This window comes from Arvicola amphibius, chromosome 11 (assembly GCF_903992535.2).
Source record: "Arvicola amphibius chromosome 11, mArvAmp1.2, whole genome shotgun sequence".
Lineage (NCBI taxonomy): Eukaryota > Metazoa > Chordata > Mammalia > Rodentia > Cricetidae > Arvicola > Arvicola amphibius.
The window spans coordinates 76,986,484-77,011,751 of NC_052057.2; the positions used below are offsets into that span (position 1 = coordinate 76,986,484).

At 38.8% G+C, this 25,268-nt stretch overlaps 1 pseudogene; it reads left to right on the forward strand.

The window, feature by feature from the left end:
* Positions 1-257: 257 nt before the first annotated feature.
* On the forward strand, positions 258-10,826 carry LOC119826083 (annotated as a pseudogene).
* The last annotated feature ends 14,442 nt before the right edge of the window (positions 10,827-25,268 follow it).

The window sequence follows — 25,268 nt, forward strand, 5'->3', positions numbered from 1 at the left end:
ACACACACATCAACAAAGCAACAGTAAAATAACAGAAATGAGAAACCGTTGGTCATTGATTCCATTGTTATGTCTCAATATCAATTGGTTAAGTTTCCCAATAAAAAGACACAGACTAACAAAATGGATGTGAAAATAGGATTCATCCTGCTGCTGCATATAAGAAATACATCTCAACACCAAAGACAGACATTGCCTCAGAGTAAAGGACTTTCATGCTTGTAAATAAAACATTACTATAGCTGAAAGCATTGGTAATGGGAGATTTCAATCACCCACTCTCACAAATCGACAAGTCATCCAGACTAAAAACCAAACAGAGAAATATAGGAGCTAAGAGGTGTTATGAACCTAATGGCCCTAACAGATGTCTACAGAACATTGCACCCAAAGACAAAAGACAGTATCTTCTTCTCATCACCTCACCGAATTTTCTCCAAAATTTACCACATATGTCATCACAAAACAAGTATCAACAGAACCAAGGTAATTAAAATAACCCCATGCATCCTATCAGACCACCATGGATTAAAACTTGATTTCAAATATAGCAGAAACAACAGAAAGCCTATAAACTCATTGAAACTGAACAACTCTCTACTGAATGACTATTGAATGAAGAAAGAAAGAAAGAAAGAAAGAAAGAAAGAAAGAAAGAAAGAAAGAAAGAAAAGAAAAAGAAAGAGGAGAGGGGGAGAGGGAGGGAGAGAGGAAGGAAGAGAGTGATGGCTGTAGGGATTTGTCTTTGTTGCTTGTCTTTCTGTCTTCCTCCACCTCCAGAAAGAAAGAAAGAAAGAAAGAAAGAAAGAAAGAAAGAAAGAAAGAAAGAAAAGACTTCCTAGATTTCCATAAAGGAGATTTCACAGCATACCCAAATTTATGGGACAAAAGTGAACATGGTTTTAAGAGTAATAGAAGAAGAAAGTTAAAGAAAGAGTAGAGGAATAGGGGAGAATGTGTGGGTATCCCTATGAAAGGGAAATAGAATAGAGTTTGTGGGTGATCTGGGAATATGTTGGAATGGGAACTCAAGGGATCAGGTGGGGGAGGGAGGGATGTAGAAAGTTTGGAGAGCTACAACTCTGATAGGTGGCCATTTGTGGAGAGTAATCTTTGTGGAAACCTAGTGCAGTAGAAAATTCCTGAAATCTAGGACCATGGCCCTAGCAAGTATTCCTAGTTAAGGAGGATATATATCTTGAAGTTGTTATCTTCCTTAACCAGGCTGGATTCCCAGTGGTGGGAATGGTCTACCAACCCAACCAGAAAGCCTATGTTCCACAGTCTATCCTTTCTGTAAGATTTGCTGGGGGAAAGGTGGCTCAGAACTTGTGGGAGTGGCAAAGCAATGACTGAAACAGCTTGAGGCTCAGGCTATGAGAGGGAGCCTATGCCTGACTGCCGGACACTGCCTGGATGGCCAGGAACTATTGGCTGGATAGCCCTGAGATATAGGATAGAACCAAACAAGACTGGCAAAAAAAACAAAACAAAACAAAACAAAAAACAAACAAACAGAAACCAGTGAATGGATTGACTTCTAATGATAGTCTGTTGTATTTGTGGATCAGAGCCGAGCTCAATCATCATCAGAGAGGCTTCATTCAACAACTAATGGGAGCAGATACAAAGACCCACAGCCAAACATTAGCCCCTGCTCGTGGCTGCAAGTGATATTATTAAATAACATATAGGAAGTTGAAAAACACGAAATGATAGAGTACATAGGAAGTTGAAAGCTACCTGAAACTAGAACTCCATATTGTACTTTCTGTGAAGTCTTGATACATAGTAGGGTGGGACACAGTGATGGGTCTACTGATTGCTGTTATGGGGTAACATACTCTTGGAACTACTCCCTCAACCAAACTTACCCATAAGTTAATTAGTTCACCAAGTTGGACTTTGGTTGAATTCTTATTTTGATCTATCATCAATACCTTATCTAGGGTGAACAGACATTTATTAATATAATATCATAGCTGATAAAATATAAGATAGCAGACAGAAGAAGATGGTTGGGATACCAAAGAACCTGAATCACTCTAACTTAACTACTAGAAACGAAAATGGTTCAGACATTTAGAAAATAGTTTAACAGTTTCCTTAAAATCTCAAGGTTGTACAACCTAGCAATTTTCCTCTGCATAAAGCTGATAGAAGAGTATTTGTAAAACGTGAATTATTTTTATTAGCAATTCATAATTGCCCCAAACAGGAACTAGACTAAATGACATTTTGGTGGAAATTATTAAATGAAGATGAGTCTACAGTGCATACACACCAAGAATTAGTACTTAACAGTAAAAGGGAATGGCTGCCAATGCACCAGACAACTCTGATGGGGCTTTGTAGAGTTATGCTGAAAGACAAAAGCCAGAGTATACATACTACATGATTTCATTATGTTACATTCTTGAACTGAAATGATAGCAACAGGGAACAGATTGATGTTATACAAGTACAAAAAGAGTAGAGACGGTAAGTTGTGATTATGTCTAAAAATGACAACCTGATCCACTTATGTGCTACAAGTGTGCAATACTTTGACTCTATCAATTCGGATATTTAGGTTATAATGTTATTCTGTAGTTTTGTACAGTTTTATCATGAGGAAAATAGGATAACAGATATGGAAACTTTTTAGGACTAGTGTATATCTATATAAATCTAAAATGTTTATTTAAAATTCTGACCTAATCTAAATATAAGAACATTGTGAAGACCAAGGTGCTGCCTGGCCCTCTCAGCTTGACAATTTTGTCCCAGGTCTGCTCCTCAATCACACACCACACACCCATGCACTACAATGAAGGGATGTTGTGAGGTATCAACACCACATCCACATAGCTGACTGCAATACTGTTATTCTACATGCCCGGACTTGCCTGCTTCCTGTCTTAGATTCATTCTTTCTGTAGATAATCTAGACAACTTTCTCTATACAAGCCACTAAACTCCATCTACACCTTTAACTTCCTTCCCAAACAATATAATGCTCCTCCTCTCAACCATTACAAAGCTATTTCGATCCCTCTTTCTCTAGAAAAGAGGCAAATGTCCACTGCTTCATTTAACCATTGCTGACAGATGTCCCAGGGAGAGGGCTCACACAAAATATGCTGCAGACCTAGGTCACCAAGATACCAAAACTAAAGCTTTTAAAAATGAAGCATCTCTCTTCGGCATGGAAGAGAGTCTCTGCATCCACGGTCTTTAGCCAAAGCCTGAAAAAATTGAAAGACTGGACCATAGTCATCTCCTGAACATTTCTTTCTCTGATCTTCACCTTTCTCTGATCAAAACAAAAGCTAAAAAACGAATAATAATCATACAAAACACCATAGGGACATTAGAGCCTTTCCAACTTTCCTGGTCAATTGAAAAAATGAGAAAATCCCAAGTAAGAAAGGAAGAAGAAGAATCACCTACACTCTTCCAATAACCTTTCAGGTCTCATAACTCCTAAATTGACTTCATTGTTTTCTGACATACATAATATCACAACAATATGTCTGAGGAACACATCCTTTTTCACAGACTTCATTGGAGCAGTAAAAACACACAAAACAACAGTACCTTTGCTTTGATCTCAGCAGATACCAGCAATGGGCTCACTGGAGATAACTCAATGAGTGTCCTTGGTTTCTTGGAGTTTTCTTGATGACCTGTGTTCTATCAGAGAATAGACCCAAGACAACTACGCATTTCTTGCCTTTGTCTCCAAACTAGACTTTTAGTGTTGTGTGGCTGCCCAACCAAGACCCAAGGCCAAGTTCAGTCTGATCAGTTGTGAAGAGTAAACTATAGAAGGTATTCTTAACATACATAATTCACTCACACCAACACGGAAAATAGGCACACAGTGAAAGTCAATGAAGCAAGTAGCTTTTTTTTGTTTTTATAATAGCAATTGCAAAATATGTGAAGGACAGGGCTGGATATCCATCTGCACTGGGGAAGTTCACACAGTTCGTGCTTCTCAGGACGAAGCAAATCACTTATCTTCCAGTTCCATAAGAACCAATCTGGGACACCAAGGCAGGTCCCTTGGCTCATCGTGGCTACAATGTGATCTTCACTGTGCTTGAGACATTCTCTGGGCAGAAATTTACTTCTCCAGGGTGGTAAGGTGGTGTATATTATGCTAAGCATTTCTACAGACATGAAAAGATTCCCTAGTCTTACAACAATTACGCTTCCAAATTATGGTTTTAGTAGGAAACCACCATAGATCAACTCATGAAGCACAGGAAAAACCAGGGTAACGTGGTGGTAGCCCTTCAGAGACAGACATGGGAATCCCCTGTCGCTCCTCAGGCTGCGTCATTTGAGGCAGTCACGCTTTCCCAGTAGTTCCACCTTTGCTGTCCCATGTCTCTCACACCTGTTCTCTCCGCATCCAAAAAGTGACTCATTTCAGTGGAAAATGAACTAGAATATGTCCAAGGTTTGAAACCTTTTAAATGTGAGCGTTAAGTGAATGCAGATTATACTTAAAAATACCTGTCACCACTCAGGTGGCATCTGTTTCAGTGCACAAATAACCCAATATTTTGTCGTCTCATCATTCACAACTCTTAGAGAGAAAACAGAGAACAGAACGAGCAGTAAGTGAAACCAAATAAACAAATTGGGGCTCTGACAAGAAGGACAAACAGGCTATTTTAAAACCTGGAAACGTAATCACCTTGATGATTGTGTGAAGCACACGTATTGTGACAAGTGTTTAAAGCCTGCGTGTTCTAGATTAGTGCAGTTACTAGTTGATTTAAAATGGGAATGATGGTACCAAGAATGAAGATGGCATAGCAACTGAGCTATGTATAAGCTATGCATAAAGAACTATGCATGAATAAATCTATATAAACTAAGTGATAAAACAGAGCCTCTTAGGTTGCATTATTAAAACAATTATATACTTTAGTGATTAGTTGATAATTTGGCTAGCTTAAAATAGACCATTTAAAATATAATGCATTTTTCTCTTTCAAACTTTATTTTCTATCCAAACAAGCAAAACAGAGATCTTCAAGGCTGCCAAGCAAGTTGCTGAAATGCATGGTTCTCTATAAATCTATCACTCCTGAACTCATATCAATATTTAGAAATTTGCTTTAGAGAGAGATTGATTTACCATATGTGGCAATAACAACCATTACAAACTCTCAATATTTCACAAACCGCCATATAAATTGACTTTACTCCACACTCCTAGTGCCATTAGGCTCCTCCCCTACCAAGGAAATTGTTTCCATGGTAACCAAAGGAGGAAGAAAAGCAGAGGGAGAGACAAAAACAGCATAAAAGCTAATAAAATGAAGTATCTATGGAATAAACAAAATGTGAGAAAGGGTTGGATGTCAGAATACTTTTGTCTCTACACTTTTACATATCTAGAGATATGAGGGTCATGCCATCTGAAATATCAGACAGGCAGGAATACTCTGCCTGAGGCTGGCTTGATAAAATAACCAACACTCCTCAGGGCTGCCTGCATTTCCCAGCATCTATATGAATCCTTGGTAACCGAGCCTGCTGAATTCTCCTATCCCCCCAGCTCTGCAGGACCTCTGTGGACATGACTAAAATAACCCATAATCTTGCAGCTAGAATGGAAGCAGAGCTGCTCACAGCAGTTTCAAATCACAGCTTTGTAAGCTAGCTGTGGCTTGGCTGACAAGTAGAAATCAATGTGGCATCCAAACTGGGTGCCATACTCCAGGAACAATTATTGCTTGTCTAGTCAAGAATCCAGTCAACTGAGCTTTCATTGATTAGCATGGTGTGCTTTGGGTTGGCGAGCTGAAGGTCAGCCAGGTCAGGCTCCCAACTCACACTAACCTCATTGGCTCACCATTTCTTTTCTGAAGTACTGATGACAAAACAAGAATTTCAGTTATCCAGAACTCTCCAGTGGGCACAGCGTACCACAGTCATTCCGAACTGTTGGGGCACTAAGGAAACTCCCATGAACAAAATGCTAAGTAGTACTCTCCTTCATCCTTTGCCTCATATTGCTTAAGCAAAATATGCAGCTAACATAATTTCATTTTTATTAGACTCTGCATATATGGGACTTTTAGAATTAACTCAGGGGGACACACATTACATATAAACATATCTTTTTAATTAATTTTTCTTTGTAATTCAAAGAAGATGGCTAATGCATTCATGAAACGGTATGGGCTCCCTCTGGGGGGCAATTTTAATACCTGCAATTCCGTGGCTTGTTAATCAAAGATTTTTTTTTTTAGGCTTGTACATAATTTATGTCTGCTTAATGTTTAGTAGGCTCAAATTACAACAATATGGGGGAGGGAAGACTTACCTCTGACAAAAGATAAAACTTTGTGAAAATGCTTCAGAACTGAGAAATTCAAGACTATCTTTTATTTATGGAAATGCTTTATGGTTTTAAAGGGGAAATAACTGTAGGATTTTCTCTTTGTTTGGAAGAGTAAAATTTTTTATTTCAAATGTAGCAATGACCAGTATTCTCCATCTCAGAACATAAATTTTCCAGTAAAACTGTAGTTTGATAGAATTTTTTGTGCTTCTTTTTTTTGTTTTTTTTTTAATATTTATAAACAAAATCAACCTCCCTCCCCAGCAACTCCCCGAACAAACAAAAACCAGATTAAATAAAATGTGCAGTGAACACACCCAGCAAACACCTGTATGTGCAATTGAATACTGTGTCTGTTACGGTGGCACAAACCTAAGACAAACAATATACAGTGTTCTGGGGTGGGGGTCCCAAGTTTTAACTCTGTGGGTTTGGGGGAGACAAGATGGGGGAAGTGAAAGAATGGGGAAATCAATGTACTTTTCTTAATTCTGTCCATATAAATATATTCATGAAGACCAGAAAGGAAAGGGGACTGGGACGGTGAGGAAACGGAGAAGAGGAGAGTGTGGGACCCTCTCAATTCTACTTGACCAAAAAATATGGATGAAATCAATTCCATGGTGGGAGAAGAGATAAAAAAAAAATGGTAGCAGAGGATGGGAAGGAGAGGAAAACAGAAGGAACCAACAGGGAAAAGAGGGACCCATGGCAAGGAAGTGGAAAGGAGTCCCATGCCGATGTGAGAATCTGTCTGCTTCTCTTCAGCCGTAAGGTGGCAGGCTCTGGCCCAGTCGGTCTGCCTGGGCTCCCTCTGCTTGACCCCCACTCCTACCGTGCCAGTCCCTCCCATCTTCCATTTATTGGGAGCTAGCTCGCTCCAGGATCCTCAGGTCGTAGTTCTTTTTGGCCACTCGAAGTTTGAAGTGACTCACAGAGTTGTTGAGGCGAAGGGAGGCATTCTGGGCGGCCAGTGGGCTGGGAAATACAGCCACTATAGTGTAAAAGGCAGCGAGGGCCGAGTGGCGGCCATTCTCTGCAGTCCCACTGTTGTCTCCCCGTCCTGCACCAGGCAGCCCCTGCCACCCCAAGGCTACATGCAGCCCCCACAGCAGATCCAGGTTTCTTACTACCCCCCTGGACAGTATCCTAATTCCAACCAGCAATATCCACCTCTCTCTCACCCGGTGGCCTAAAGCCCCCAGCGTGGTCAACAGCTGCCTCAGCCATCCCAGCAGCCTGGTTTACAGCCCATGATGCCTAACCAGCAGCAGACAGCTTACCAAGGCATGCTTGGGGTCCAGCAGCCTCAGAACCAGGGCCTACTCAGCAACCAGAGAAGCAGCATGGGAGGCCAGATGCAAGGCCTTGTGGTTCAGTACACTCCACTGCCTTCCTACCAAGTTCCAGTGGGCAGTGACTCACAAAATGTGGTCCAGCCACCTTTCCAGCAGCCCATGCTGGTCCCTGCCAGACAGTCTGTGCAAGGAGGCCTCCCAGCAGGGGGTGTGTCCGTGTACTACAGCATGATCCCAGCAGCTCAGCAGAACGGTAGCAGCCCTTCTGTGGGGTTTCTGCAGCCTCCTGGCTCTGAGCAGTACCAGATGCCTCAGTCGTCCTCTCCCTGCAGCCCGCCACAGATGCCACAGCAGTACTCAGGAGTGTCACCTTCTGGACCAGGTATGGTGCTCATGCAACTGAATGTCCCTAATGGGCCCCAGACTCCCCAGAATCCATCTGCGGTCCAGTGGAGTCACTGCAAATATTACAGTGTGGACCAGCGAGGTCAGAAGCCTGGGGACCTGTATAGTCCTGAAGGTAATCCCCAGGCCAACGCACAATTGGGCAACAGCCCCGCCACATCTCCTACCCAGTCTCCAGCACCCTCTCCTGTCACCAGCCTCAGCAACGTCTGCACTGGACTTGGTCCCCTGCCTGTCCTCACGCCATTCCCACGGCCTGGGGGTCCTGCACAGGGTGATGGGCGCTATTCCCTATTGGGTCAGCCATTCCTTACAGTCTGTCCATCTGCCCTCCCTTGCTCCATGGCCAGTCAACTTAGATGGTGCACCAGGGACAGAGCGGACTGAAGCACAGAAACTGAGGCAAGAGGCAAGCGCTCAAGTCCGCCTCCACTGACTTGGGCACAGCAGATGTTGTGCTGGCAAGGGTGCTGGAGGTGACGGACCTCCCTGAAGGAATCACCCGGACGGAGGCAAACAAACTCTTCACCCAGCTTGCCATGTCTGGCGCCAAGATCCAGTGGCCTTTTGTGCTTCTTATACAAATAAAACTGGGTATATATTACTGGGTAAACTTCCATGCTGTGTGGTTTCAGCCTGAGATGCAGTTCACTTTGTCAGCTACGGGACTCCATTTCTTTTCTTTCTATTTTGTTTATATGTTGTCCTGTCATGGAGCCCAGTTTCCTACAGAGCAGCACCAGATCATCAGAACTATGGAAAGGAACCAGCCTGTTGTCTTCACGAGTAGGCTCTTGATCCTTCAGATTTGTATGTGTTTGTGTGGGCATCTACACACATACATGTGTCTTCACAGTTGGAAATACTCACACTGTTTTTTGTTGTAGCATAGCTCTCTCTGAACTTAAAATGATTGCCCTACAATGAAAGGCAAGAAAATTTTTACTGAGGCGTTATACATATCCATCTCTTCCAACTTTGTTCTTACTCAAAATATAATGTTAATGAAAAATAATAAAATAGTACAAGTTTGATATGATATGGACAGGCTAAAAAGAAGGCTTAATTCATAGGAGATAAATTGTAGTAGTGATCAGTGTCAGAGATTCATGCGCTCATGAATGGAGTAACTGCTCAAGGCTTTGGGAAGTAGTAACGGTGAAACAGGCTATTGTGATCTGGGAGCCTGGCCTGGCTGATCTTCAACTGTCCAAACAAAAGCATAATGTGCTAATCAATGAAAACTCAGTTGACTGGACTCTTGACTAGGTAAGCAATGTTTATTTTTTTCTTATGGGTCTTTAGCTTGTATTTGAATGTTTTCAATTTTGTGGTTTTGTGGTTTCTCCCTCCTGCTTTATTTGTTTGGAATTCCTGCTTTGCCCTATTCTGTGCTGCAATAAGCCCAAAACAGCTTTATTATTAACCAATGGTATTCACAGCATACAGAGGGGACTCCCACATCACATTAGGAGTCATTTTATATCTATGTTCCTCTAGCAGAGCAGTAGTGCTTTGTTTTCCCCTAGGGTCGTGGCCTATCTAGTCTCAAGTTATTGGCCACCCAAACAGTGCCAGGCGTGGATTCTGAATGATGTCTTGAATACAATCGGACAGTGGTTGTTTATTCCTACAATGTTTATACCACTATGGTTCTTTTCATTGAGCATTTGAGTTTCAAGGATGGAATTCATATTATCACACTTGGCAGCAAGTGCATTAACCCACTGTGCTTACTTGCCAGACCTGTATTAGTTTATTTAATCATCCAAGCCAGTTTTATGCACAGTGCTAAATAATAACAATCTGTCTAAAATTTCAAACCAGAGACATAAATCCTTAAAAAATAATTGTGCTACTACCTTTTTTGTTTTTGTCTGATGTCACTGGGCCAATCAGATTCAAAGGGATTACACCTCTCTTTGAGAGTATTAGCAAGGTCAAGTTGAAGAGGTGAAGATATTGGGGTATCAGAATGTACGGTCTATAGAAAATTGACTAAAAATAACAACCATTATGATCATTACTTCAGAGGTGAGAAAATATCTATGAAGAGCTATGGCAACCTATTCAAGGTCATGTCAAATGAATGGGTAATGATGTTGAGTTATACAGGCTTTGGATGGGCAATCATTACATTTTCTTTCAAAACAGGCTAGAGCAGGGGGCTGCTAAAACTGACTCCATGGGATTCTAAAGCACAACTGCTTTCTTACTGCCCACCTCTGCATTCTGTAATAATACGATGAAGTAAGAGTGGATGATGAAAAGGTATTGTCTGACTTGAGAAGCATATTCCCATTTGAACAACAGCTATCTACAATTCTGCGTTTACTTATAGAAATTATGTATGTGTGAGTATAGGGTCAAGTTATGTCTTAGTTATGTGGGTTCATTCTGAGAAAGGTGCACTTAGACAATTTTTTGTGCAAATATGAAGTGCGCTTACGTCAATCTTTCTCTAGGTCAATGGCTCCATGTGGCCTCTTAGTATGATCAAAAATAAGAGATACGAGTGAAATATATGAAACGTCTCAGGCTTTAGGCACAGTACGTTCTCTATGAGTATGTTTTTATCTGTAGGGGGACACTTTACAAACACAAAGAACAATGCAGTGAGTACAGGAAACAGCAACTTAAATATTGTTATGATGGCAAGTGTTCCATATGCTGTACTTCTAATGTGCTGGGAGTACAAAAGGTTTGCTTCTGTCCTTGTCATCACAAGACCCTCAGTGACGCCTTATGGTGCCACCCCAGCTAAGATGTGCTAATAAACTTAGCTGATATGTTTTGATAACATAAAATATTTTAAACATGTTAACATTTTATGGGATCACCACTATAAAAATAATGCGCAGTTCACTGACTTATCATTATGTATTGTTTTTTTCCCATTGAGCAAACCATCCAGATAAGTTAGTTTAAATAGGTAATGGTATTTATGTGTGTTTTTTTCCAACAAAACAAAAATGAAGTGACTAACATCTAACCCAAGATGTAAGAGTGAGGATAATTCAACGAAGGTGAAAATAATCAATTAATTTAAAGAATTTTTCACTATATATATGATGGTTATTCTTTATTATCACTGTAACTTGATTTCAGGTTACCTAGGAGAAACAGAGTATACCTGAGAGAGCATTTCTTGATAGAATTAACTGAGTGGGAAGACCTCTTTGGATGTGAGTAGTATCATGCCATGAACTAGAAAAGCAGAGCAAATAAGGAAGAGGAGAAGGTTAGCTGATTCCTAACATTCCTCAATGTCTGCTTACTGAGCATGGGTGTTACTGACCAGCCACCGCACGTTCTTCCTGCTATGCTTCCCTCCTATTGTGAATTTTATATCCTGACTCATGAGTCAAAATAAACATTTTCTCATTGAGTCACTTCATGGTAGGCATTTGATCCAAGCAATTTGAGAAGAAACCACTGTAGTACTCAAATCCATAAGAGTCTAAGACAAATTCTTTAAGAAATAAAATCCAATTGTATTTTAATAACATTTCACTGAGTCTATTGGAATGTTTATTCTGTGATGAAATGTCAATGAACATCTGACTGTTCAAAAAACAGATTCCAACTAACTTCTATTACTTTCATGCCTCTTTGTTCAGATTATTTCTTTTGCTTGGTTACCCCACTCTTCATTTCTACCATAAATAGAACTGTAGTTCACCTTCAGCCTGCCAGCTCTCCCTTAAGACTTAGCTGTAGTGTGAAGCGGCGGGCTGTGTCCCGCCACCCGGCTAGCTTTACCCAAAATAATTACACGGAAACTGTATTCTTTTAAACACTGCCTGGCCCATAGTTTCAGCCTCTTATTGGTTAATTCTTACATCTTCCTTTAACCCATATTTAGTAATCTGGGTAGCACCACGAGGTGTGGCTTACCAGGAGAGATCTTAACCTGCATCCATCTCAGAGAGGAGCAGCATGGAGACTCCCTATGGTGACTGCCTGAAGCGTCTCCCCCACTCTACTTCCTTGTTCCCACAATTCTGTTCTGTCTACTCCACCTACCTAATTTTCTGTCTCTTAAAGGGCCAAGGCAGTTTTCTTTATTAATTAACCAATGAAAGAAACATAGACAGATAACTCTCCTCCATCACTTAGCAGTCTATTTGTCTATAGCCTTCCTTATTCTGTGGTCTTCCTCAAGCAATATCAGAGCTAGCTAGACTCCTCTTACGATCCTTAGTTTTACTCTACAGCACGGAATAGGGGCTAGATCTGATAAGGAAACATTAATTTTCTCACCATAATAAAGTAATTTATCATGTGCTTGATAGAGAAGATGGTTATAGGAGAAAACCTTCAAAACTGGGAGTGGAACCTAGATGGTGCATGGATGGACCATTCAAGGATGTTGTGCTCTATTAAAAAAAGAATCAAACTTGGAGCAGATAGGTACTGGTTTCAGATACAAGACACACCTATACTAAGAAAGAAATTTCCATGACAGAGAAAGTAAATGGCAACTTTACCACTCCTGAGATTTTATCTTGGTTTCCAAACTTTCCCAGAAGGTTGCCTATTCTGCCTTGGTCTCCTCTGATGTTGCCACTTTCCAGACTATCTCCTTGGCTTGTCACTCTGTGCTCAGAAATCTAAGTCTGTCCCTTGTGAAAACCTTTGAAGGTTTCTTCTCTCTGAAATGTTTTCCTTTTCTACTTCAGACTGACTTCCACATCTCCAGTGCTCAATCACAGGCACCTTCTTAAGGAGGATTTCCCCACTGTCCTCCCACCCTACTGTTCAAAGTCCTGCCCAGCCTCTAACTCTACTCAACTTTTTCCATAACATTTATCATTTTGTCATACAGTAAATGATTTTCTCTTTTTTCATTGTGTATTTCATTTGTTTTTTACTTTGAAACTCAGAGTATAAGATGGCATAAATTTTATCGCAACTTATGATTGCGGGAACCTGGTCACTGTGTTTCCTCCTATTTTGCTAGAGCTGCCATGATAAACCTTCACGGACTGGGTGTTTGAACACAGATTTATTCTCCCATAGTTCTGTAAGCTAAGACTCTAAGATCAAGGTGCTGGCGAGTCTGGCTTCACAAGAGCCCTCTCTTTTTACTTACAGATGGCTGTTTTCCTGCTGTGTCCTTACTTGTTCTGTAACTACTGAGTAGAGGAAAGCTGCGTCACTCACCTAGCAAAATATGATGAAGCTTGAGCGACAGGTCTGTGACACTCATCTGAGGCTTTCATTTTTATTATTTAGAAGCCTTACTACTATCCTCAGAAACTTGCAGAAGCTTATTTAAAAAATGAAATAGATGACTTTAGAGACTTCTACTTGGGGCTCCAAATGCGTAGCAATGAGATCTTACTGAAAAACTATAGTCTCCATAAGCAAAATTCTATTGCTTATCACGGTATTTGCTAATGATGTTCTATTGACAAATATTTTCTAAATAAATGAAGGCATACAAATGATGATTTCATATAATAAGAGACTCTCAGAACCATCTTGTAATATCAGAGAAAGCCATTCTTCTTTCTACATCTCTTGTTACAGAACTTCCAAGCACCCCGTAATTCCTTTCACTTTTAAAGCATCTGTGCAGGTGCCCAAAGCTGAACTATCAATTAAAATAAGCTGTACAAAATGCCTACCCTGAAATATGTGCCTGTCTCTGACATGTGTTCCATTTCAATACTGGACTTAACAACGTAACCAGGGTGACTGTTCAGTTCTGTGGTCAGAAACTTGTTCTTTCCATTTCTAAATCCCAAACCAAACAGGTTAGAGCTGTCAGAAGAAAGTGAACAGAAAAGAAATTTCCAGTTCTTTTGCCGTCTTATTGCAACTAGCATATTCTACTTAATCACATCCTCTTCTAGAAGACATCAACTATTTAAAAAGAAATCCATTCCTGGCATCTGAATTCTGCCTTTCAATAAGTAATAAAAATCAAAGAATATATATATATATTTTGAACATTAACAATGCTCTTTATATTGCAAAATGAAATTACTTATGGAGACCCCTGTAGTACTGAGCCTTTACATGGATTGTCTTAATACAGCATGTGTAATTAATTGTAACATAATTTGTATCTCTCAAATAAATTGGAAATAACAAGTCACCTAATACTTGATATTTATTTTAAATATTTCACCAAGCACAGGAAATTGTATATTGTGGTTGAAATATTTAATATAGGTATCTTACCCGAGTTCAGCATTATATTTAAGAGTGATTGTTTTCTAATGTTTATAATTTTGTTATGGAATAATTGGAGAGTTTATCATCAAGGAATATTTGTTAATCATGCCTGAGAAATCAGAAAATATACATGGCTGCTAGATCAGTGTGTGACCTGAAAAGAATATGAAAGAACACTAATCATCTGTGATTTTAATCTGTTGTTCAGTGCCCTGTTCATAATGTAACAATACTTCAATGAAAATATAAAAAAATAGTTCAAAAATGCATAATTCTAGAGTATATAGCTTGTGTTTCATTAATTTCCAAGAGTAAAAATATTCTTTCTGTTGGATTTACTCTCTATATTGGAAAGATAGTTCTCGGATTTATTACTCAAGAAAAACTTTCTTATTTTTGTAGTTTCATTCCAAAAGGAAATTCATGCCCTGCTATTTCCCCTCTTTCTAATGATTCATATATTTCATTATTTCCATTATAAGACACTTTGGTGAAGAGTTCATTTATAGAAATTGAAATGCACATTCTCATGGATTAAGGTAACTGTGTCATCTACATTTTCCATGATTCAGCCATGCCCTTTGCTTTTGGATGTGATAAAAAAAATCTATTTTTACTCTGTGTTGGAAATCTAGCATGGGTAGACTGGATGGCTGTTGACCTTCAGGCAATAGAGGAAGGAAGAGATTCTCAGTTGATCTCACTATTCAGGACAGTGACCTTGTTTGAAGCAGCAGTCTTGAGACACTAACATCTTGAAAGCAGACTCTCTCCTTGAACACTAGAGTCTTCTGGGTGTTTGTTGTGAAGCTCTAAGTTGTCTAGTTATAATGGTATCAATGCCTTGTGGCTGTGCCATGTCCATTACTCTTTACCTATGGAAATGGTGCATGGACAAGTATCTGATACACAATATTTTATTGAAAATGTTTTACTCTTTCAACTAGGACTAAAATGATTCCCCCAAATAATAAAGTAATTTCCTAGTAAGTTGTATTTGAAACTCTATCCCTACCCATTCGTTACTTCTTACATGCTCAACATACATAGCTGTACGAAAAATAAAACATTACAGTTCCTAGAAAACTGAAAGAATCCATGAAACTTTAAGAAGGTGGACGTGAGGATATTTTTTTTTCTCTTCCATTTCTGTTGGGTTGCCCTTTAGATCTGAATTGACCTACATCTCCTCCCAAGAATGTCTGAGTGTGCAAGGTTATCAATCCTCTGTCTAACTCTCATTGTTTAGATCAAGAAAAACTGGTATCTTGCTGGACTGTCTATAACTCTAAGTACTGCATATATTAAATAAATAAAACAGAAAGAATTAGATCATCTGAGCAAGTACATCCATTTATTGGGGTCACAGACTGGGTGAAATCTTAAATGTGGGCTTCATTATGACATATACGTAACTCTGGTATCAAATACATATTGAGTCACATATGGATCAATCCATGCAACACTGTGATGTAAACATAGTTTCTCATCAAACTATATTTATACATTAAACACAACAAGAATAGTTTTTAAAATCATTTTTTTAAATAATTCATTTTCTTTACATGTTAGTCTCAAATTCTGTCACTTAATTTACCTACAGTCACCACCTCTCCATCGAGCTGTAGACAAAGGGGTGGGGGTTGGTTAAAATTGGTTAAAAAGCTTTATGCCAAATATAAAGATTGAGAAAGTGGCAATTACCTGTTCATTGCATTTATTCACTGGGACATACACACATGCTAGATTAAAAGAGATGCTCAAGGCAGAATGTGTGTATATATATATATATATATATATACATATATATATATATATATATATATTTGAGACAAAGCTGAGAACTTTCATTCTTGCCCTGTGTCTTGTTTCTCCTGACACATTGTTATCCATTCTACATATACTGCCATCAAGTACTTACTTGTTTATAAAAATGAAAAGGAGCTTTGTATACTTTGATAGTCAGACAGAAAAAAAAAACATTATAAATCTTAAAGGCCTAAGATTTTTATCTTGAAGAAAAACATAATTGGACTGAAGGCTATTTACTGAGTACTTTTGAAAAAGCCAAATAACAGCTTTTCAACATAGTCTGCATTAAGTAGCTTCAAAATGATCCTTGAAAATTGTATGTGGTAATGGCTTAGTGGACACAGCCCCGCAACTTAATGTATCCTCCTATATTTTATATTTCATTCACAAAAGTGTTTGGATGTACTTAGGGTGCTTTGACTTGAATTTTTATTTATTATTTAACACAAATCCAGTCATTTCATAGTCATCACTTTAAAACTTCCACAATTGGTATAAAACCTACGGTGGGGTTTGAAGGAAATTAAATAATCAGTCATCTCAAGTACCTGAAGCAAAAGAATGTCTTCAAGTATATTTCTTGTCACATTGCTAAGAGTACTCCTTTTACAACCCACACCCCTCGCATTATCATTCTTAAGGGTATCTAGAGATTTTCTTCTCAGCATTAAAAGAGTGGTCTTCAGTGATGGCTCTTGGGAGTAAAAAAAGTGCCCTTTGTCTTATTCTGCCTGTAATCTAATAAAGATTTCTTTTGAGAAAGGGAAAGAATAGCAGCTTCCTAGAGCCAGACCTTACATATTGCTGTTTTACTGTATTGGAAAGAACTTTGATTTTGAGTTACTAAGTCTGCCTTATGAAAATGATTGAAGAGTTAGATCAGATTATATGTATCATGTGTTTAGTATCTTTGCATGAAGCTTCTCTTAAATATAATTACTTTGATTAAGTTGACCTTTCTGAAAATGTAGTTGCACAAAATGAGATAAAGCTGTGTCCATTGAATATTGTGTTGGAGGTATTTCATTTTAGTCCTGTTGCATAGTATAAAACATAAGACATGGCTAAAAGCTTATCAGTCCAGTAAGTGATTTTTTAATTCAGTTTTCCAGATTACAGAGCACTTTTTACAACTAGCCATGCGTAGCAACCCTGTAGAGTATTTTGTTTTTTTGTTTTTTTTTTCCTCATGGTTTATTTTTTTTATATTTAAAAATTTCCATCTCCTTCCCTCCTCCTCCTCTCTCCCTCCCCTCCTCCTCCCCCTTCCCTCCCCTCCCCTCCACCCATACCTCCCCTCCCTCCCTCTCAAGGCCAAGGAGCCATCAGGGTTCCCCACTCTATGCTAAGACCAAGGTCCTCCCAACTCCCCCCAGGTCCAGGAAGGTGATCGACCAAGCTGAGAAGGCTCCCACAGTTTTGGTTGCTCATCTTTCCATCTATGTTTAAGTCAAGATACAAGGATTTTCAGTATGTTTTTCAAATTCTATCCAAAATAAAAACCCCTATCTCACAAAAGGAGTTTTGAGGGGGCTACTCAAGGCATCTTGAGAGGATAATTGTAAGTTTAGATCTTGAACACAAAGCCCATGCAGAGAAGCTTGATCTCCAGTTGCACATTAGTGAGAAGTGCTGGAACCCTTCCTAGATAAGTCCTATTTAAAGGACATTAGAGGTGGATCTTGGAAGGCAACTGTGAGAACCTCTTGCATTTTTGACTGAGGGTATTTTGTTCATCATCACGCCTCAACTATAATGTGCCTTGTTACCTTAAAGAAACAGAATCAATAGATTATAAACTCATACCTCTGAAACCATGAGCCAAAGTCAGCGTTGTCTCTTATATGCTGATTACCACAGGTATGGTCACAACAGGAGAAAGCTGGCGAAAACTGATATACAGACAATTGCCACAAAATTATTACATTATATGATCCAGCAAAATCAACGTTCCATCGTGGAAAACAACAACAACAGAAAGCCTGTAGTTATCCACAGTTGTCCTCTTGTTCCAGAATTCCTCCTTCCCCCTTTACATCATCTGAGAAGTTCCTATCAAGCTTTAAATACAACTCAGCTCTCATCCTTTCTAAATATCTTAATATCTCAGAACTGGCATAAATATCGTAGTTCACATGTTAATCATCCTGGGAATGCTTGCACTAGCATGCAGTGGAAAATTTTATCTTCTGTCCATCATCATGCTATTCTTTGTAAAGGAAAAAGAAACTTCACTGAAATCCATGAGAACGTCAAGTCTTTCAATATACAAAGCTATGCTTATTGGACTCTAGTCTTCTTTTACATTACCACTTTCCTACTTAATTGTGATGCATGTCACTTAAAAGAATCCAGCTTCTGAGACTGACCCAGGAAACTCTTCTTTATTATATGATGGAAATGGACACACAGCTTTACCTACTCTGTCTGTGGGGTGTGTGTGTGTGTGTGTGTGTGTGTGTGTGTGTGTTGTGTGTTGTGTGTGTGTGTGTGTGTCTATAGGCCAGAAGTCAACACTGAGCATCATTTTCTTTTTTTTTTTTTTTTGGTTTTTCGAGACAGGGTTTCCCTGTAGTTTCTAGAGCCTGTCCTGGAGCTAGCTCTTGTAGACCAGGCTGGCCTCGAACTCACAGAGATCCACCTGCCTCTGCCTCCCGAGTGCTGGGATTAAAGGCGTGCGCCACCACCGCCCGGCCTGAGCATCATTTTCAATCATTCCCCATATTACTTTTTATAGTAGAGCCCCTCACCAGACCTGGAGCCCATTGATTCAACAAGACTAGTTTGCTAATCTAGGAATACCTCTGCCTCTGCCTGTCCAGTACCAGGAATAGAGATGCCCATTGCCTTCATACTGTACTGTTGTGTAGGCACTGAAGATCTGAACTCTGGTTCTCACATCTGTGCAACAAGCACTCCGCCCACTGACCTACCTCTTTTGTCATCCATTTATTGTTTGTTTGTTTGTTTCCAGGGATTATCTCTAAGATTCAGAATGCAAATTTAAGACAATTCTACTCTAAGAAAATTCCTTTACTTTTAAATCCTAATATTTAATACCTTGGTCCTAAAATAAATATGCTTCAATTCAATTATAGAGGAAATCCTTTATGAGTTTGCTAGATACATACAACACCAAGAAAGTTACCTGGGCAATCCATTCATGTTTCTTGTGGAAAACTTCTGCCAGGAGTGATCATTGATATGGAAGACTGAGGAAATTCTGGCTTCCCGGTTATACTAGAACACAATAGCAACAAATGACAATGATTGTAGTGCTCACTCTACAGATTTTCATTATTGTATTTACCAATTTATCTGAATAAATTAGAATTATCAACCAAAAATTTATAAATGGCTTTTCATTTATATATGATTCCAGTAATTGTATTTGATTCAATTAATCTTATCAGTGCTTTTCACACTATTCCAATCAGCATAGTTTAAGAGAGTCTGGTGCCTGTGAGCCCATTCACTGAAACCCATGAAGATGTCTGACCTGAAATACAGAGACGGTGAGACACACATCATATTTATTGAGTAGGAGCTATGAGAAAGTCATATTAGTTCCTTTCAGACCCTTTAAATAGCTTCTGTTATTATTATAATATATGGTCAGTAGAGATCATGTAAAAGCTAAGGGCAAGACAGTAAGTATATACTGTTATCATTATTTCTTTTCCCATGGTTAAGTTTCTTCATAACCTATGTGTTTTTGAAAAGAAAAAAATAACAAGGGCAGACAGGGTTTACCTTTAACCTGCACTTTTTTTTCAGATCATTTTTAAGTGACTAGAAAAGCAAGCCAGGGCAACATTCTAAGGCATGCATCAAACTGGAGAACACCTAAGTGTCTACACTAATACATGGCAAATATAGTTCACCACAGGTAAATGCAAAATAATGAGCTTTGAGGAAAGAATATAAAATTGGAAGATCTGCTTAATGGAGAGGTTCGGCTGCATGCTGATTAGAAACACATTTGAGAAGTTGCTGAAAAAATTGTATCCATTTAGCCTTTAGCTCAACATGGAATTGCGGAGATACCAACTTAAATCACTAAAAACAAACTACTGTAAATCAAAGGCAGAATTACTGTTATAAAATATAAGTATACATTTGCCCCCAGAAAATACAGTGCATGGCCACTTTGTTTTCGAATCAAGCCATCAAAAGACTGGAAAATGGACCAACTGCTGCTTCAAAAACAACCCTGAAGTTCAAAACAAGTTCTGTGAAATTGAAAGACAGTATCATCGACAAAAGTAGTAAAATTACCGCACTGGAAACAAACAGAAAAGTGATAAGCCTCTATGTCACAATAATAGAAAAGGGGAAAGAAGCGTAAAACATGTTTCACAAAATTACATAAATGTGAATGTGATTTTAAAACCCTCTCAAGCAAGATAATCAGTGAAATGAAGATACAATTAAACACTTTGCAAGACAGATTGCGGAATCCTGAAGGAAACACATTACACTCCATCAAGAAACCAACAAATCCAAATTAAGTATTAGCTTTTCCGCTTTTGAAATGACACTGGCGGATTTTAATTCCCTGAAATGAGCTGTCCTGCTCGCCCAAGACAGCTTAAGTAAGGGCTTATTTACAAGGCACTCAGGAGTACCATGGGTAGAAATGTGAAAATATTCCAAGTTTTACTTAATTTGCACCCAAGCAACTGAAATGCGCTCTATAAAACAGATAACTCATGGGGAAGAAGCTAAAAAAGACCTGTAATATATAGCCAGAAATATTTGACAGAGTTGGATTTTGATTAATAAAGATGTTACATTTTTCCAGAAAAAGTATATTTCACTAAACTCCAGTTATATCAAATATTTATTATTTTCTAATTTTAGAAAAAGTGTGTTACTGCTTAAACATATTTAAAAAAATCTCCAAAATCATTTAGCAAAACACTTCCATTTGTTTTTGTTTTCTATACTATTTTTGTAACTTTTTAAGATCTTGTCGGAATCCTCATTTTGCTTTTTAATCTTTACCTATAGATGAAATGGTTTATATTTGTCATAATTACTGTACCCTTATAAGACACTCAATGAAAGGATACGCACACTCTCTTCTAGACTCTGAATTAGCCACAGAACACATGCAAACACAGAAGAATATCAGTTTCTAAGACATAGAGACCCTTTATTAAGCAAGACGAAAGACAAAGTGACTGAATCGGAATCAGACAGAAACAGCAGCAAATAGCTTTGCAGGAGGGACTTTTAAAGGGGAAAAGGAGAGGTCTGTGTTAGGGTCAGCTGGGATGAGTTCGTAGGTTTTGACTGAACGATTTGTCATGGTAGCCAAATAGGAAATTCGGATAGCTGGATCTTGGTGATCAGCCTTAGGAATGAGTCAGAAATAAGAAAGTGGCCAAATACCGAAAGGGCCCCTGATTACCAGCTTTAGGAATGAGGAAGTGGCTTAATAAGAGAATCAATGGTTTGCAAAGAGAGAGGAAGGGAGGAAGGCAGGGTCTTTTGGCACCATGTTTGCAATGCTAGGGCCTGTTAGAGTATACTGTTAAATTCACCATTAGAAATGCATTTTCCATGGAGATGTAACCCGACTCATCAGAATACTGCAGAGAGGCAGGGTACTATTCCACACTCAACTTCCTCAAGTTGGCTGTGTGGTACAAAAGGTCCTTCAGGATGGGCATGGAGAAGTCATTGTCATACAAGTTAACCTAAGTGAGCTGTGAGTACTGGCTGAGAGCAGGGTCCATAGAGATATTTTCCCATCTTTGCCCTGAGCTCATGGATACACTCAGAGCCAGAAGACAGCCCAAGGGAAACTCCTTTGCTACCCATACCTGCCTTAAGTGTGCTGAGCACTGTGTCTATGACCTGGGGCAAGACTTTGTCCTTGTTGGCAGTAAATAGGGAACATGACTTCTGATTTGAAAAGATGGGAGGCTTGGGACACATCTCTCACCGGGGACTTGTGACTTGTGGCATCAGTCACTGCTAACATGGCAAGGAACAAAATGATGTGCAGTAAGGTGGACCTTGCAGGCTGAGATGATGGGAGAACAATGGGACAGTGGGGACAGCTAGAGTCTTGTGGAGTCAGAAAGACAATTTTGTGTTTCTATGTGGCTTCTGTCGGTGGAACAGTGGCTTTGTGTTGTGCCTGCAAACCTGAATGCTCTCCCTCTGGGGTCCCTTTCAGTTATTAACCTCACTGCCAGGTTCAAGGTCAGGAGGGTTCAGGGACTCAGAAATGGAAAATCTCTGGTATCTGGTGAGTGAAGCAGAGGTCCAGGTCACATTGGCGTCAATAAAGTGAAAGCCATTGTACACTTCTCTCATTCTTGTCCTTGGCCTGTGAGTTAGTCACATGCCTTTTGTGTGGTGCTTTAGTCATGTGCACCACAATTCCAACTTAAGGGAGCAGTACAGACACTTCCTGTGAAGGATGGATAGGGACCCACAGAGAATCAACACCCAGTGTATTCAGGCCTCGGGGCACTGTGGATCTATCTGAGATGGTTGAAGGAAAGAAGGCAACATGGGGCAAGGGAAGCAGGGTTTGTGTCCTTTAGTTTTCTTCCACATTTGAAATTTTCTTTTTATTTGATAGCCTCATGTACTCTAGGCTGGCTAGAATTCTTGATTTTTTCTGTGCCTCACTGATAGTACCACCATGAGCCACCATGTCTAGCTTGCTTGCCATGTGTCTGTAGGGCTGTATTCCTATGGACTCTCAAACTCTCAAGTAGCCATAGCATCTATAAAGATGTTCAATAAATATGTCTTTATTGGTATAAAACATTTACTTTAAAAAATAATTGCATTTTATTGTATTTTACATCTTCAATTGTGGTCTCTGCCCTAATTTATTAAAAAAAAAAAAAACTCCCTAATTCCAACAGAAAGTTTCAAGAAAACCAAAAGGTGTGACTTAGTCACTGGCTACTATGGACTAGAGAAGCATTAATAGAATCCTAAGAGAAGATGAAGGTTTGTTGCAGGAGGCTGCTTGTTTGTTCCCAGCTGCTCATCCCCAAAATAATCACACAGAAACCACATTATTTGCAATACTGTTTGGCTAATAGCTTAAGAATATTTCTGGCTAACTCTTATATCTTAACCCATCTCTATTAATCTGACTATTGCCACGTGGCTGTGGCTTACCAGGTAAAGTTCCATTCAGTATATGTCTCTGGCAGGGCTACATGGTATCTTCTGACTCCGCCTTCTTTCCCCCAGCATTCAGTTTAGTTCCTTCCCCCCACCCCCCCCACCTCACTCTGTCTGCCCTGGTATACTATAGGCACAAAGCAGTTTCTTTACTAACCAATGGTATTCACAGCATACAGAGGGGAATCCCACATCAAAGGTGAAGGGGAGACATTGAAGTATGAATTTTATTCAAAAGGCCATGAGAGCCAGAGCAAATCATCAGATAGTAACATGGAGAATGAGTTCATTACATTATTAAGTAATATATTTAAATACTTGTGGTCTGTACTACTAAGTCTAAAAGTTATTCATAAACTTAGAAAGATTTGATTTTCTTCTCCCATTAGAACTGTGCAAAATCTTAATGATCTTCTGTGGTTATACTGAATGAGAGAAATTTACATTTCAAAGTCCAATTCTAGGGAAACCACATGTTGATCAAGAAGTAATGTATGTTGTCTTTGAAAATGAAATCAGACATTTAATTACAGAGACAAACTATGAACACACAAGATGAGAAACCTGATGTAGCCTTTATATAGCTCAAACATGTTTAACCAGATATTACACGTTAATGTTCATATGATTGCACATTTTAAAGAAACACAGGGGCAGTAGATACCATTCTGTTAGACTTTGTTATAAAATTAAATATGTATTAATCTACAACAAAACTCAGAAACTGACAGGTGTCTTATTGCTTGGTAACAATTATCATTTTCAATTGAAAACACAGACTCCATACATTCACTGAAGTTTTAAATGACGTTTATGAAACAAACAGTTTTGTTCAATGTAAACTTTGATAAGGAGCAATTAATGTTTAGTGATTAGAGAAATTTCTCAAAGTAAAGGAGAAAGCACATAATGAATTCAAGTCTAGGATCTGTGTGCTTCCTTCCACATGAAACATGTTCATTGTGGTATTTATGTTTTACAAAATTAATAATATACTTATTTTTCTTATTGAACTTATTTTGTAGATAAAAAACTCAGTACAATTCCTTCTGCTCTTTACATGCTTGTTGCTGTTATGGTTATAAGGCAAAAATACGCTCGGCATAACATTGGGATCCCTTCAAAATATAGACATTACCTCCTTTCCCTTATATCCTATACATATTTTCTTCTACAGACAATCCACAAAGTTTCCCTTAATAAACTCTATGTAAAAATGAGGCTTGAACATCAGATTCAAAAAGAAACATTGCAAAAGCATCTCTCAGTATTTTTAAGTAAAGAAATTTTGTTTTGTTTTGTTATTCTGATTAAAACTGCATTTCGCTTTATCCACTATTTGTTTTGAATTTTGAAGTTATTATATGATTACATCATTTCCTTATTCCCTCTCCTCCCTCCAAACCCTGTCACTAACGGTTCTATATATCTATGTGAGCTCATGTGCATGGACATATACTTCATACATGCATGTCTAATGAGAAGACAAGAATAAAGATACCCAGAAACGCCAGTAGGTTACACCATCCTGCAACCAACAGGCAAGCATCATTGAAAAATAGAAGTTTCATTTTTTGGTTTGGTTTTTCACCTAAAAACAAACTGAATCGCCTATATTACATTTTCTAATGAGAATTAATGGGGAAAGTGCATTATACGTTCAAATCGTGGTTGGCAAACAATTGTTGTTACAATATTAAAGGCACTGACTACTGCTGTCGTGTTATCTCCATCGTTTTACAGAACGTGCTGAGTCAAGTATTAAGAGTGAAGGGATGAAGGCTCACGCACTACTCCTGTTTTGTTAACTTGCTAGCTTAGATTAGTCTTGCCTTGTGTCTTACATTTTACAGCATAATGATAATTTCTTTCCACTCTACTTTCGAAACTGTTTTTGTAAGTCACACATAGAGAAAACATGCTATGATGATACACTACTTCCACAAGTTGCTGTTGTCTAAGTATTTATTGTTCACTGAGCTACTTTGTAGTAGATGTGGTTTGTTAAAGGGATGAGTTTTTTAAACCAAAGTGTATAAATTTTGGTGGCACCAAGT